Here is a 16,034-nt window from a genome sequence, read left to right as displayed (position 1 = left end):
TTTAGCAAAGAAAAGAGGACATATTGTCATCCTGTACGATTGTTACTTGCCAGACTGTATGAATATGATCCCAGCTATAAGTCATATCACATTGTTTGATCTTAGATGTCATTAATGTCAGACTGTACAACAGTCAAGACTTCGTAAAGACAGACATGCAAGAAGACATGGTCATCTGGAGTTTTAGCTTGTCAGTCCGTCATGTTTGACAGTGACCTGCATTCATACATGGAATTGCAAGCAAAAACAGCATTAATCTCTAGCATTAATCTTGATCATAGCTTGTCTTGAAAAAAAAATGGATGTGTGCAGAGCAAGTGGTTGTTTGTTGATGTTGCACTAATTGCATCATCGGGTTCTGTTCTCCTAATGTTTTTTATTTGACAGTCATTGTAGGAGAAGCCACACTGCAGGACTCTGTCTCAAAACTTCTGACATTGACAGAATTTCATCAGATGTAAAATCTGATTGTTGTGCTCATTATTTGGTTGTTGGCAAATATGTCAAACTAGCAATTGACTAGGACTTAACTAGGTTAAGAAAAATTGAGGCCAAAGTTATACAATGTGCACCCAGCTTAACATATACTTTTATATGCTTTTATATATATATATATATATATATATATATATATATATATATATATATATATATATATATATAAAATAAATTATATTTATATATATATACATATATATATATATAAAATAAATTATATTTATATATATATATATATATATATAAAATAAATTATATTTATATATATATATATATATATAAAATAAATTATATATATATATATATATATATATATATATATATATATATATATATATATATATATATATATATATATATATATATATATATATATATTATTTTAAATATTAACACATCCTTAAATGATGAAGTCATCAAACATGTGCATAGTTAATGTGATTGGCTACACCTGCTAAGACCTTATGTGAATTTGAGGAGTGCTGACTTTATATATAGGAAAAGGAGCATTTGGGGCACACAAAGAATCAGGTGTGTTGCTGCACCTAAATGCCACCCGCTCCTTTGGGAATGTGCATGGAGTAAAAATGAATTGAGGGAATGCAGATCTTCCATCAAACATACAGTTCATAGGTAAGTTCTGTGGAAAAACTGGTTGTTTTAGCGGATCATGCTACAATCCCCCTTGTGTGTGGCTATCTGTATTTTTACTCAGTTGGTTACACCTACTAAAATCCTAAACCGTCCCTCTCTTATCTAGTAAAGTGATTGTGTGTCTATGTGCCAAATTGTTGGTTCAAAAAACTGCCAAGCTAGTAAATGCACCATGGAAATGGTACCTGCAGCCTGGTCCAACTAGATGCTAGTTCATTATTGGCCTGAGGCAAGATGAGTCCATTCATATGCTCATTTTATTATTAAATAATGTATTAAAAGCATGTTAGTAGAGATTGTTAAATATCACTCTTATGTTTCATGACCTCAGGCTGTCATAAACCGAGGTCTCTTGTAAACTGGTTGAACTAAAGGCTGAGGGATGAGTTGCTATTGCTGTATTGAGCATTTTGACTGCCACACCACTTTCTGCTCAGTTTATTGGAGTAAATTTATCAAGAAGGTTTTTTCCACCACTTTTAATTGCTACAATGACAGCCTGTAATGCCATGCAATTTTGAAAACAACAATTCACTCAAAACAAAACCAGGACTTCTGATGTATGAAAAGTTCTTGGTTGTTTTCCAGTTCTTAAACTTTTGCGTCTCATTGCAGCTATTATAAATGCATAATGTAATAATGTATCTGCATGGATGTAATCTCCAGGCTTCCTCTGACCTCGATACGCTGAATGTTTCTTTCTAAGAACCAGTGCGTTTGCTGGGAGTATTGCTCATAACTCGAAAGGGAGTAATTATTCAGAAAAAGTGCTGCGGAAAGCAAAACTGGGCAAATATAGCAAGACCTAGACAGAGATTGAGAACAAGCTTAGGTGTGTGCGGTTGCATGAATGAACACTATAGCAAAGAGGCTGATCTGTGCATTAGATTATTTTAAACCTTTTAAACCGAAACTATTCCTTAATTTTCCTTATTCCGAATGTGATGATACACTGCGACAAAACAGGGTTCAGTCTCTGCCATGTAAAAATTATTCTATCAGCATTTTGAACAAATACAGTAGACTGAATAAATGACTCGCTCATAAAGCATCAGAATAGAATACTAGCATATTACTATTTCTGTCATATAAAGACATGTCATAAATAATAAGAGTAGTATACTATTCTGAATTCTTTTCAGGACCTAAATGTCATATAGTGCCAAATATCAACCCTAATGTCAACCATGATTCCAATTTAGTTTCATGTGATTGCATTGATAATTTAATTAACTTCATGAATTAAACATTTTTTAGAATGCTGTTACTAATGTGCATTTAAGTGTCTGTGCAAATGTATTTAATTAGCCAGAATTGCACCCTACAAACAAATGTGTATCAAATCCCGATGGAAAGTGGAACTCTTTCAACAACTTGCAAGTTGAACGACATACTTGATTTTCCTCGTTCTATTGTCCCTAGTGTCATCTGTCATGGTTCTTTTGAAGCACTGGAGACAGAAATGTCTAGAAATGGATCCTGAAGATGCAATCTGCACTGGTTTGAGACCTTGTTTACAGAATGTAATATTATAATGCTCTTGGCCAGTTTCCCCTAGTGGTATCTGAGATGATAGGGGCTGTGATTTCAATTGACATTCTCAACCAAACATCAATCATCTAGAATGTACAAAGAAATGTTTGCTGTTAGTCGGCTGTGTAAGAAATGTAATATTATGGAAATGTACCCAATGCTAAAGGCACAGTTTTTTACCTCAGCTTGGGTGTCTCATTCTTCAAAACAACTTCATACACTATCATGATTGATTAATCTTGCTAGGTGTCTCGATATTCTCTAGACGGTGCATAGCATCCCCCCGAGCGTCGGGACTGTCTTGTGTTCAGCATCTGTCAGGATCTGTATTCCCCTGCCTGTACTGGCACATTCTGTGAAGGACAAATTAATTAGCTGGTGCAAATGCTAGCAGATGGCATTGAAGGACACTCGCTCTACCTCAGGTGAAAACATTTGCCCAGAATTCATGTAGATTTCCCTAAATGCATTTCTCAAGATGCAGCCATGTGTCCACCCCAGAGAAGCCCCTGAAGTATGTACTCAGGAAAAACCGTCTGTTTCCGTTTCACAGTTCAATTTTTCAAACAGAATCCTGATTTGCAATGATTTTACCTGGCCAGGAGGACAAGAGAGATTAATTCAACCCCATTACAAACCTCACGATTTCAATTGGTTGGAACAGAAACGAGTGCTATCCGGTATAGCCCGTTTTCACTTCCAATCGCAATTACAAATAATCAGTCCAATCAGTATGCTAATCTCTCACGTTCAAACCGACGATTCATCAAAGTCGCTAATTTGTCGGCTGTCTCTGCCCTTTTTTCTGCAAATGCGATCACTGGTTAACGTTATCGGTGCCTAATCAGGTCCAGGACAGAACAATGGTACCAGAATGAACTGAAAAGGTGGCAGAGAAGACAGCCATTGTGATTTTTGTCACTATGTAGCTGATAAAGAGAGTCTGTGAGGACAACAAACAGATAGGCCTATCAATTATAGCTCAGTTGTTTTCCATTCATTTCTAATTTAATGAGGGGGGAGATGGTAGCATAGTAGCGCACAGTATGGAAACAAAGGCCTACACAAGCCTTTCAGGCTTCGTATCCCTGCACAAACAAACACAGAAATCTCCTCAAGTCTCATGTTATTGTTTGTGTGCTTGAGTCAATGGCGATGCGAAACAAAGAATCTGAATACAAAGCTAACGCTAGCTGCTAACTCAAGTCTTTTGAATGACAGTGAATTCATTACTCTTGCCATTTTTTTATGATTCAGATTGCAGTTTTATCTGTTTTTAATCTGCCTTGTCTTAAATTTGATGAAGCCAAGGCTCCCAGTGCCAAATTATGATGAGTTTATCAGCATAAACGCATAGGAGGAGTAATTATTCTCATACCGTGATTAAGAGTTAGATTTCCCGCAAGGTATGACGAATTGTCTCATTGCACATTCGAACAGATTGCGACAATGAATGTAAACAAAGTCATCAAATGAGTGATTGCTCGTGTCTAATTGGAGATGTTCATTTTGAGACAACATCAGCGGTGATGTGGAGGAGCATGAGAGGACGGGGGTGCTTTATTGACATGGGTCTTCGCACAACTCCAAGGTTCATAAAAGGAAATGAACCATTCAGAAGCCATCACAAATGACAGATATTCCGCGACATTAGGGGAATGTGGTGACTGCTGCATTTTTGAAACACAAAAGTGACAGTTTAATTACCTTTGCCTAACGTGAAGATGGAAAGGGTCCGAGTCCCTATGAGAGCATGTGTACATTTACAGTGGGTTTTTTTCTTTGAAATGATCCTATGAATCACACAAATGCCCGCAGTTTTGGCAAGCACAGCACTTTTTGAACCTTCACATGGATCCACAGCTGAAATCAAACATGATTATACTTTGTGTTCATAACACCATTCGCTTTACTGAGTTTAAATGATGGTGCTTTCACCAAAGTGCATTTAAGGTTGAATGGTTTGAAAAGCAGTTGGGTAGATGATGTTTGGGAAGGTGATCAGAGTGGGCTGCAATGCGATATGCCTTACTCACAGAAAAATGAAACAACAGTCATCACTTAGGCAGTACTAATATGTACCATTTAGGGGTAAATAGGGTGCAAAAATTTACTTTTGAAAGGTTACTGCCCTAATACTAACCCAGCTTTTGTACTATTTAAATAAAAAAAAAAGCATTTAATTAAAAGATAATTAATAATAATTATTATTTTTCCAGTTTCACATGATGATAATTTTAAATGATTATATTACATTATTGTAAATGGGCTGATGAGACGTGATCCGTGTGGATCCATGTGCAAGCTTTTATTGGACAGAGACGTGGTCATAACAGGCATGGGTCAAACAATGGCAAACAGGTATAAATAGAGGGCAAGACACAAGAATAATCCTAGGGCAAGCATGGGTCAAAGCACGAGAAGGAGGGCAGGGCAAGGAAAAGACTAGAGTATGAAAACTATAAACTGAAACAAGACTATGGAAACAAGAAAATGTAAACAAGAAACTAAAACAACACTATGAAAACAAACATGGAATGGCTTGGTATTGCAAGGAGAGGGATATATGCAGAACAATACTCGCATTGTGTGATGGGAAGTTCAATACTTATAAAGTGTGTGTGTGTGTGTGATTGGTTTCAGGTTCATGTTTGTCTGTTGTGGATGATAACCTCTGGTGGTGAATAAACAAACGTTCAATGACCAGATCATGAAATTTATATTATATTATATTATATGATATTATATTATATCAGTCTTGCATTTTTCCTTTAAAGGGGGGGGTGAAATGCTCGTTTTCATTCAATATCCTGTTAATCTTGAGTACCTATAGAGTAGTACTGCATCCTTCATAACTCCAAAAAGTCTTTATTTTTATTATATTTATAAGAGAAAGATAGTCTGTACCGATTTTTCCCGGAAAAACACGACCGGCTGGAGGCGTGACGTGTGGGCAGAGCTAAAGAATCACGAGCGCCAGTAGGCTTTTGAGTTGAGAGCATGTGGAAGCTGTGACACAGATCCAGAGGCTGAAATTTAACAAGAGCAGCATCAGCAAAGGCGGTATGCTATGTGGTATGTACTGAAACTGTATATATTTGCTTAGCGGTTTTGGAAAATTACTAAGTTCCACTTTATGTCGTCTTTTTTTTTTTTTTTTTTTTTTTTAAGCTGTACATGTGGAAAGTGCAGTTTGATGACAACATCGCATGTTGTTTACTTGATGTGCTTACGCGCTGATAGCTAAGTTAACAACACAGAGATATTTGAAGCAGTTTTACTCACCGCATGTGGTTCCAACACACGATCGTGACCCTTTTTCGTTGGGACTGCATTATCCTTAAGAAATAAACGATGTGCAATCCGAAATGCAGGGAACAAACAAAAACACTTGCACAACTCCGTTGATGCTCTGTAAAAGTAAACTCCATCCACTGGTCCCTTAATGCTGTTTCTCTTTTGGTAATCTGTGCAGGGTTGTCTTGCCCTGGCAACCAAAAACACACTTCTTTTGTGACTTTTCACGAGGCTCTCGCTCTGATCAGGCTGTGCTCAGCCTCTCAGTGCTCTGCTGTATGGGAGCGCTTAGGACCCATATAAGGAAATTCCGCTCCATCTAACGTCACACAGAGCCATACTCGAAAAAAACTTTCCGAAACTTGTGACAAACCAGAAGAGGTTTTTTTGGAACAAAAATACTCCTTCAAACGTACAACTTAATTTTTGAAACTTTGTCCATGTTTAGCATGGGAATCCAACTCTTTAACAGCGTAAAAAACTCAGTATGCATGAAATAGCATTTCACCCCCCCTTTAAATGAAGTGGTTATAAATAAAACTAAACCTTTTTATAACTTTTCAAAAGTCAAAAATGTGACAGAAAATTGTGAGAAACTTAAATTATGACCATTTATGTACCAACATATGGACTTTCCATTTTGATTTCATTCAAGGACGTAAACATCACATTTTTATTCATCACCCATTAGCATTCAGTTTAAATTTCATTTTTGATTTTTAATCATGCTGATTAGGTCAGTTTTTTTCTCTTTCTTTCCTCTTCCTTTCTCTCAGTCCCAATACACAGTCAGTCACGAACTATGTCACAAAAGCGAAAGTTATATAACCTGTCAGACCTAGTGCCTCTCAGCGTTAACTCAGATCAAAGTGTGTCTGTCTCCCTGAAGATGTCCTTGGTATTTTCTTCTGCTCAGGTACCATACAAGCCACAGCACCAATATTTACTCTTAGTATCTTGAAGGAATCGTCTTCTCCTTTTTCAACAAAAAATAATTTCAACTAGTATGATACAACAAATGTAAAATTTAGTTTGTTTCAGACTTTTAATCTTATACCATCTCTTCATTGACATACACTTAAATAATGATTTGAATCGCCCTATGGGCAAGGGCAGTTGACTGACATGTTTTACCACTTTGAAGCCTACAGGTTTTGCTCTCATTTCCTGAATAAGATTTCCATGCCATTTTAACCCACAGACATCTGCATCCAGCACTGGGCATCTTTATCAAGGAAAAGAGTTCAAATTGAATCGATACTGCACACAAAGAAGTGGACTCGAGAGTAAATTGGCTCACTTGGGAGACAGAAGGTGTCTCTTGCTCCACATACAATAAGAGAGAAGAGATGTCTATTCAGGTTACCATAAGCACATATATTCAATAGCAGAATGATGAATACTGACATTTGTGAGATGTATTGCAGGAAATGGCTTCATTGCGAATTTATTTATTTTGATTTCAGGGTGTTTTCTACAGTAAGTGATGCAGGGGCAAAAAAATAAAAAAATCGGATAAATTTTTTGAAGCAAGAAGTGAATGTTCAGTGGTCCCACGCTAATGATTTTTCAATGACAAATGCATATACTGTTGTAAGACCCTAACTATTTTTGACTCTAGATAATACCACTGCAAAAAAAAAAAAAAAGAAGAAGAAAAAAAAAGAAATTACTTTCAGGGCATCTTATAGTTTTTAATTACTTATTAATGCTTCAAAATATACTCAGCAAATAATTTTATTAAAAAAAATAAAAGGCTTAATCCATCTTAAGTTGATTTCCTGGTCTTCCAAACTGATCTGGGCTACATTCCATCAAAGTAAATCAATCTTTGGTGCCAATGATTTCTATGATCTATGTAGGCTTATGCCACTTTTGGGAAACGCTGCCAGTGAATTTCTTCTCAGTGTTATTGTTAAATTAATATTCATGACAAGTAAGCATAATGATGGCATAATGATGTATGATACGCATTCCTTTTTTTCCCTGTTTGCATAAAAAAAATTCTTAAAGGGTTAGTTCACCCCAAAATGAAAATGATCCCATAACTTACTCACCCTCAAGTCATCATAGCTGTATATTACTCTCTTCTCTCAGACGAATCCAGTCACAGTTATATTAAAAATATAGAAAGTCTTTGATCTTTCAAGCTGTTAAATGCAACTCAGCGGGTGTTGCATGCATCCGTCCAAAAGAAGTTGTCCGTCCAAAAAAAAGTGTCTCACACTGCTCTGGGAAGTGAACAAAGGCCTTCTGTAGCGAATCAATGTGTTTTTGTAAAGAAATATATCCATATTCAAAACTTAATAATCTCTGTCACAGAAGCAGTTCCAGAAGCATGACGCATGAGGTCAGCGTTGGGCATCGCCTCATGTAATATTTTGAAGATTGCTGGTAATCAAACAGATGGTGGTTGCCATTGACTTCCATAGTAGGAAATATAGTAGCTTTTGAATATAGTTGCTCACAATCAGGATCATTAGAGTCAAAGTCAAATCACTCATTTATTTTTATATTTTTGACATTGAACTAAGTAAAACTTACGCCACAATGCAGTGTGTTTCTAAGCTTCACGCTTAGTTTTTGCCTTCAAATCTGAATACAAATGCATAAATAAGTGAAACTAAAAAAAAGCATAAAAAAGTAAAACTATGCCGCACATTTATTTTTCTTCCTGTGTACCTGTTTCACAGCCACTGCTCGCCTGTTCATTAGAAGCCACGTTGGCTGGGTTCGCACTTCCTGTAGACTTGGACCAGTCCGAGCTCCCACACAATGGGGACGGCTCACGTGCCAGGTAATTAGCGTCTGAGGGGGACAGGTGCTCCCACAATGCAGCGGGGCTCTCTGCCGAGTCTTCTTTCACATGACTCTAATTACCTAATTGAAAAGCTCACTGGGGGGAAATGGGAATGAGAGATAAGGTCTCTTACACCACACCGCAGGTTGCTTTTCCAAAGAGCAGAAAAAAAACATCTATTTGTTGCCACTTGAGGTAAATATTGTCCGAGGGAGAAATAATGGAAAGGAAAGGAAAGAAAGAGGATCCATTGTAAACGCGGGGCTGATTCAGACAGGCAGTGTTTGATGGAGGACACACACATGAGGACATGGACAATAGACTCCATATTTATCGCCAGTCCATGAACTGGAGTGATAAAGAGTGAACATGGATGTAAAGAGTATAATCACACACTAATATATCATAATATAATATCATAATCCCTTTTACCACCTGATTTGTGTATTTTTTGCCATGTCCCTTGCTTTCGTTGACTAATTTTCTCCTTCTAATGCTTGTTCATTTTTTTTATGTGCAATCAAAGTATTGTTAAAATGTATATAATAATAATTTCATTTACACTCTCTCTCGCTCTCTCTCTTTATATACACACACACACACACACACACACACACACACACACACACACACACACACACATATATATATATATATATATATATATATATATATATATATATATATATATATATATATATAAATTAAATACATAAAAAATTAATGATAGAAAACAGTATCATATTATCAGAAGAGGAGTAAATATACAAATTCACAGACTGAAATTCAAGTCAAATGCTTTCCTTTTTATTTATGTGTTTATTTATGTATTTATAGAAACACTATCTTCCAGTGTGGCATGTAATATATTTTCATGAAAGAGGTTAATCGATCAAACTTTTTTTTTTTTTTTTTTTTTTTTTTTTAAATGTTGGAATATAGATTCCTAGTATCATCATCCTGGTTGTCAGATACAAGAGGAAGACACCTACAGGCCCTGATTATTGTTCTGTCAAGTGTAGCCTTTGACCTGCACATCCTTGTAAATCAGCTCTTGTGCCTCAGGTGGTCCACACATGGATTATTTGCTGCTACATCGATCCATGAGATGGAACTATGAAACATGACATCAGTCCTCTCATTGTGTGTGAAGTCATCTCCACATCTCGACCAAATGGACCGCATGCAGGTCAGCTTCTATAATATAAAAGAATTTTAAGGGCTTTAAGGGTTGCCAAGTAATGATATTTTAATCATTGATCTCATTATAGAACTTCCCAGGGCCATTTGCTTTTTTGTGTGCTCTAAGAGTTAACTGAATAGTGTTTTAAATTACCTCAGATTTTTACTTTGCAAAAAAGTCTGTCTCTGCCTGTTATGAGATGAAGAAAATATTGTTGGGATGTGGTTCATGATTTACTGTTGTATTATGTGATAACCGAACAAAGCCATGGTCACTAAGACACTGCCTGTATTCAGAAAGACCTGAATCAATGCTGCACCCTGGTGGAGGAAAGTTCTAACCTTTTGGTTTGGTTTGCTATAAATAAATAAATAAATCCAGTTAATGTTCTATGCACTTTATCTAATTTTCCAAATATAACCTAAAATGTTAAAACTCCACATTTTTCGTTTGTTGTTTGTAGCTACATCCTTACCGTGGTTATTTGCTTCTAAAATGATTGCTTTTAACGGAATAGTTCACCCAATAAAAAAGTGCTAAAAATGTACTTAGTGCCCTTCAGGCCATCTAAGATGCAAACGAAATTTTATGAGGTTTTTTTTTCACCGGAGGGAGCGTGGTTATGGATTATGGAGTCATATTTTGGCTAGAAGCAACGGTTTGAAGTTAAAAACGTAATGATGAAATGGTTGCTTGCACGCAGCTTTTTACTTCAACCACGACCACAAATAAATAAATAAATAATTATACATTAGTTAATATAAAGTTCTATAAACTGTATATTAATTATATAAAGTTTATATATATATATATATATATATATATATATATATATATATATATATATATATATATATATATATATATATATATATATATATATATATTAACCCCCTTCCCCCATCTTTAAGGCATGGTCACTGACTTGATATAGATTTTTTATTATTATTATTACATATTATTGTAATGTTATTATCAGTTGTTTAGATTCTCATTCTGAAGGCATAAGTTCACTGCAGTGGATCTATTAGAGAGCAAAGGAAAAAATTTTACAACTGATCTACATCTGTTGTAACCAGAGGATGAGTATATTTTCAGCAAATTTTAATTTTTAGGTGAACCATTCTTTTAATATTTCTCCTTATCACTCCAGTAATCCTTCAGTGGGGAATGACAGTGATAGTCACAAACTTTAATTAGTGCTATATATATATATATATATATATATATATATATATATATATATATGTGTATGTATATGTATATATATATATTTAAATGAGCATTATGTAAAACAAATACATTATTTACATTTTCAAGTATTTACCCAAATCTTGCAGTACATTCAGTATCAGTCTTAAAGTAACAGTACATCCAAAGCATTATAAAAAAGTGCTATAAATTCACAATAGTAGTCCATACGATTTGTGCACAAAAGTCTTCGTCTTAAGTCAACTTAAGTCATACATAAGCTATGTTTGTGTAACAAGAGTTTGACTTATTTGTTCATACACATTTGGAATGACATTTAGGTGAATATTTTTTGTTTGACTGTTCATTCAACCCATTCTGTATCTCTGGGGGTTCGAACGTTGCACAGACTCAACTGGAAGAGCAGCGAAGTTAAAATCCAGTCTCAGAGAATACATTTCTGTCATTATCAATGACAACATCACAGCTCAGCCACTTTCCTAGTCCTCTGGTTAAGAAAATAAACTTTCCCACAGTGTGTGTGTGTGTGTGTGTGTGTGTGTGTGTGTGTGTGTGTGTGTGGTTCCATTCAGTGCCTCCTCCAGAGGTAACAAGAATGTTTTTATGAGATCCTCTCCAAATGTGTATGGCCAGATAAAAGTAAAAACTGATTTATTAGCTTTGGATGGACATAAACTGGTTGGAAAAAACAAACAAAAGGATTGTTATAAAAGTTAGGCTAACAGTAACAAAACTCCCCTAATACAACTCACATGTTTTAAAGCATCATACACAGACTGTCTACGAAGCAAAGTGAAGTAGCAGAGTCTGGTATTACCAGGCTACTCCTCTTTTGCCATGTAGCATGGAAAATCATTCTCTTTCTCTGTCGGGATGCAGTTGCTGCTGTAGATGCAGTGGCCAGGACGGGAGTTTCAGTTCAACTATAAGGAATGACTGACACCCAGAAAGGCTTACCTGGATTGTAAATGGAAGATGCTATATAGACAGAAGCCAATAAATATAGAGACCTTTACTACCCTCTTCTGGACTGAAATATAATTGCAACATGTAGAAAAAATATATAATAATTATTAGTCATAAATAGCTGTTTTAGTAGTGCATTATTATTTTTTTATTGGTATTTATTTAACTAATTACTTAGTACGGTTTTCATCATTAAAAAATAATATGAAATGTTTCTTGAGTATCAAATCAGCATATTACAATGAGTTCTGAAGGATGATGTAAGACTTAAGATTGGAGTAATGGCTGTTGAAAATGCAGCTTTTCCATCACAAGTATATTTAAGATTTTAAAATACATTAAAATAGAAAACTATTTTAAATTGTAATAATATTTCACAATAATACTTGAATAATAATGAAACAGTTTTTATTGAATTTTTTATTAAAAATGTGGCCTGGATGAGCACAAGAGTCTTCTTTTTAAAATATTTTTAAAACTCCAAAAGCCCAAACTTAAAATGTATATCTTTATAATACTCAGGTAAATATTATTATTATTAATACACATTTTTTTTTTATTAATTTTGATATTTTATTTGTTTTATATTTTTATATTCATTATTATATATTTGAATAATATTTTATTTTCTCTCTGTTTTTTTTGCTAGGTGTTTTAATATAGTAATATGTCACATGACATTTACAGCTTACAGCAGCTTTTGCTTAACATAGTTGTAATATTTTAGATCTAAACTTAACATGCTGGTTAAACTGCAGCAATACTCAGCTCACGGATGCACATGGCTTGAAAAGCTGACTCCACTCTTCATGGTTCTCATGGGGGAATGAAATGGGCTGAATAACATAGCTGAATTTCGCCCGGATGAAAGCCGGCCAGGAATCTAGCCGTACAAGTGGAAAATGGATTTGAAAAGTGTAAATCTTTCATCTCTTTAGTTTCTGAATGGTAGCAGATTAAAGGAATAGTTCACCCCAAAATGAAAACTCGCTGAAAATGTATCTTCAGGCCATACAAGATATAGATGAGTTTGTTTCTTCATCAAAACAGATTTGGAGAAATGTGCATTACATCAGTTGCTCAGCAATGGATCCTCTGCAGTGAATGGGTGCCATCAGAATGAGAGTCCAAACAACTGTTAAAAACACCATAATAATCCACACAACAGTCCATCAATTAATATCTCGTTGAATCAAAAAGCAGTGTGTCGGTAAATAAGTGATATAATGCTAAATTTCACCAAATCCGTTCTGATGAAGAAATAAACTCATCTTTATTTTGGATGTTGTCAGGTTTAAATTTAAGTAAATTTTAGTTCTGGGTGAACTAATATTTTAATGTGAAGACAGTTTGCCACCTTGGGGAAAATACTTGACCATTTAAAATGACATGCATCACCTTTAACGTTGGGAACATGTTCATTCTTTGCAACATTTGCAGGCATATATGTCAGAAATGACAATTGGCTCATACTGACTGCTGTTTTTATGTTGGTGTGTAACTGCTCCTCTGCAAAGATGTGAAAGGCTGTGGTCTTGAACATGTTGACATCTTTCCTGTGTCTCTCTCCACAGGCCATCACAGCAGCTGCATCAACGGCTCTCGCTGTCCAGGTGAATTCACCTGCGCAACATCTCTGTAAATAAACTAGTTTTAGTTTTACTGAACACCATGAGTATATAAACTAGATTACAACTTCTTTTCCAACAGACAGTCAGTGAAAGAAGGTGCTTATCCTTTAGAAAATGTAGAATTTTTAGATGAGCCATTTTATTTTCGAACAATTTGCAGTCATGTTTGCAATAAACATTAAACGGACATAAGTGTAATAAGATAGACAAAGAAACTAACAAAACTAACTTTGTTATAATGGTTGATTAAACGTATCTAATAGGTTTCACAACAAAGAAAAAGATAAACTAAATGGGCTGATAAATAAGACCACAAGAAGGTGCTCTGTTCAGAATTTTTATTTTTATTATTTGATTATTATTTTTATTATTTTATAATAATTTAATTTGCAAGTATTTTAAAAAAATGTATGTAGACAACATACATCAAAAATAAACATAGAAAAGTTTTAAAATGTAAAAATGTTAACTAAATGTGATAAATTAAACTTTTCATCTTTTAAATAAACAAAATTAATGTAGATGTGATAGTTCTAAAATATATTTCATGTTGTTGTTGTTTGATTAAACCTAACAAGTCTTAAAAAATTGTAATAAAAAAAAATCTAACCATAAAGTATTCATTGTGTGCTAAAAATCTACAGCCTTGAATAATTAGTTACATGCAGTGTTCTGTATCCATATATATATATATATATATATATATATATATATATATATATATATATATATATATATATATATATATATATATATATATATATAGTTAAGATATAAATGTAATTAATTGCCCAAGACTAAACCACCTATTTGCCTGTAATCTGATACTATCTGAAACACAGGTGTGTGTGAGAGGCGTGATTTGGCAGTTTGTGGTCTGTTGCATCATTGTTGAACATTTCATTCTCAACCCATGTTGTCAACATGCCAGCGCTCTCCCTTGAAAATGAATCAGTACAGGTAGGTGTGAATACGTTCGTCCATAAACAGTTCTCGAGTCGGAGTGGAAGGCAGGCTGTTGTCATGTGCATCATTTTCCGTTCATGTGGATTTCAAGAGTGTTGGGGGTTTCCTGTGCATCTTGACCTCTTATGTGAATCAATATTTCGCTGCAGCATAAACATACACGGAATGATACATTGTGAGAGAAATACTATGCAAACTCAAACACCATTTTGAAACAAACAAACTAAATTATTATAAAATTATTAGCGTGAATTCTACAGGACACGGACACTATTTCACTTGAAAAGTAACGTGACTCGCCCACTAATGACCAGCGATGTCCGGTTCATGAACGAATCGTTTAGCCAAATAAAGGAAATGTTGTAACGAAGGCGTTAAACATTTTTAGAACTGTGATTTTTAACTACAGATTTTACAAATCTGAGTTTTTTTATACATAAAAACATGATAATAATAATAATTATATATACAGTACAGACCATAAGTTTGGAAACATTGTTTTTTATGTTTTTGAAAGAAGTTTCTTCTGCTCATTATATTAGCATGCAAAAACTATGCCAAGCCACATAATGACGTAATTATCTAAATAACTGCTGTGGCGGTTGTTTAAAATGATCTGTTCATAGGAACCGATTCGCAAATTTGAGTCAGGCAACTTACAGCAGAAAGACCCATGCTATGACAAACCCTTTAAAGATTAATCCCTCAAAACTTACTAGAAATTATTATCAAGATATTACTAGATATTTTTGTTACAGTTACTCATATTTTTATTATTATTGATTATTTGATTTCTTATTAAATGCATTATTAACAAATAACTAATTTTCGTAGTTGGATTTTATAGAATTATGTGACACCAAATTTAAGTGTTTGAATAACAAATCACAGTTGTTACACGTATTTTTTAAGTAAGATTTTAAACTGAATTATTTAAAATTTATTCTTAGTATCATACCTACTGGTAAAAATGAAAGCTTAATTTGTGTAATAATAGTACCTAAATTGGTAGTAGTATCTTTAAAATAGTTACTAATGTTTAGAGGGATGCATATTAAAAGAAATAGTCACACATGTAGAATTATGATTTATAATTTAAGAGTGCCTGTGTGGAGCATAGAGGAACTGGACTAGGTGTTCTTTTTCTACCAGGAAAACAGGCTTTTATAAAATCATTTTAATCAGAGACGATAGGAATTAAATGTTTTCTGCTGTATTAGGCAATGTCTATTGAGAAATGGATTGTCATGTCGTGTTAAGACACTGCTGGTAGTTGTCAAGTGAGGAACAATAC

General features: G+C 34.3%; 1 protein-coding gene across 1 annotated transcript in view; it reads left to right on the top strand.

The window, feature by feature from the left end:
• The first annotated feature begins 14,661 nt into the window (after positions 1–14,661).
• Positions 14,662–16,034, top strand: part of LOC127975568 (periphilin-1-like) — a 38,272-nt gene continuing 36,899 nt past the window's right edge. Inside the window, exon 1 of the mRNA XM_052579709.1 lies at positions 14,662–14,734. The gene's annotated coding sequence lies outside the window, so the exon portion shown is untranslated. The remainder of the gene's footprint in view (positions 14,735–16,034) is intronic.

The sequence above is a fragment of the Carassius gibelio genome, chromosome A4 (genome assembly GCF_023724105.1).
Source record: "Carassius gibelio isolate Cgi1373 ecotype wild population from Czech Republic chromosome A4, carGib1.2-hapl.c, whole genome shotgun sequence".
NCBI classification, from domain to species: Eukaryota; Metazoa; Chordata; class Actinopteri; order Cypriniformes; family Cyprinidae; genus Carassius; species Carassius gibelio.
Note: the sequence above shows the minus strand (reverse complement) of the source record. Positions and strands in the feature narration are given on the sequence as shown.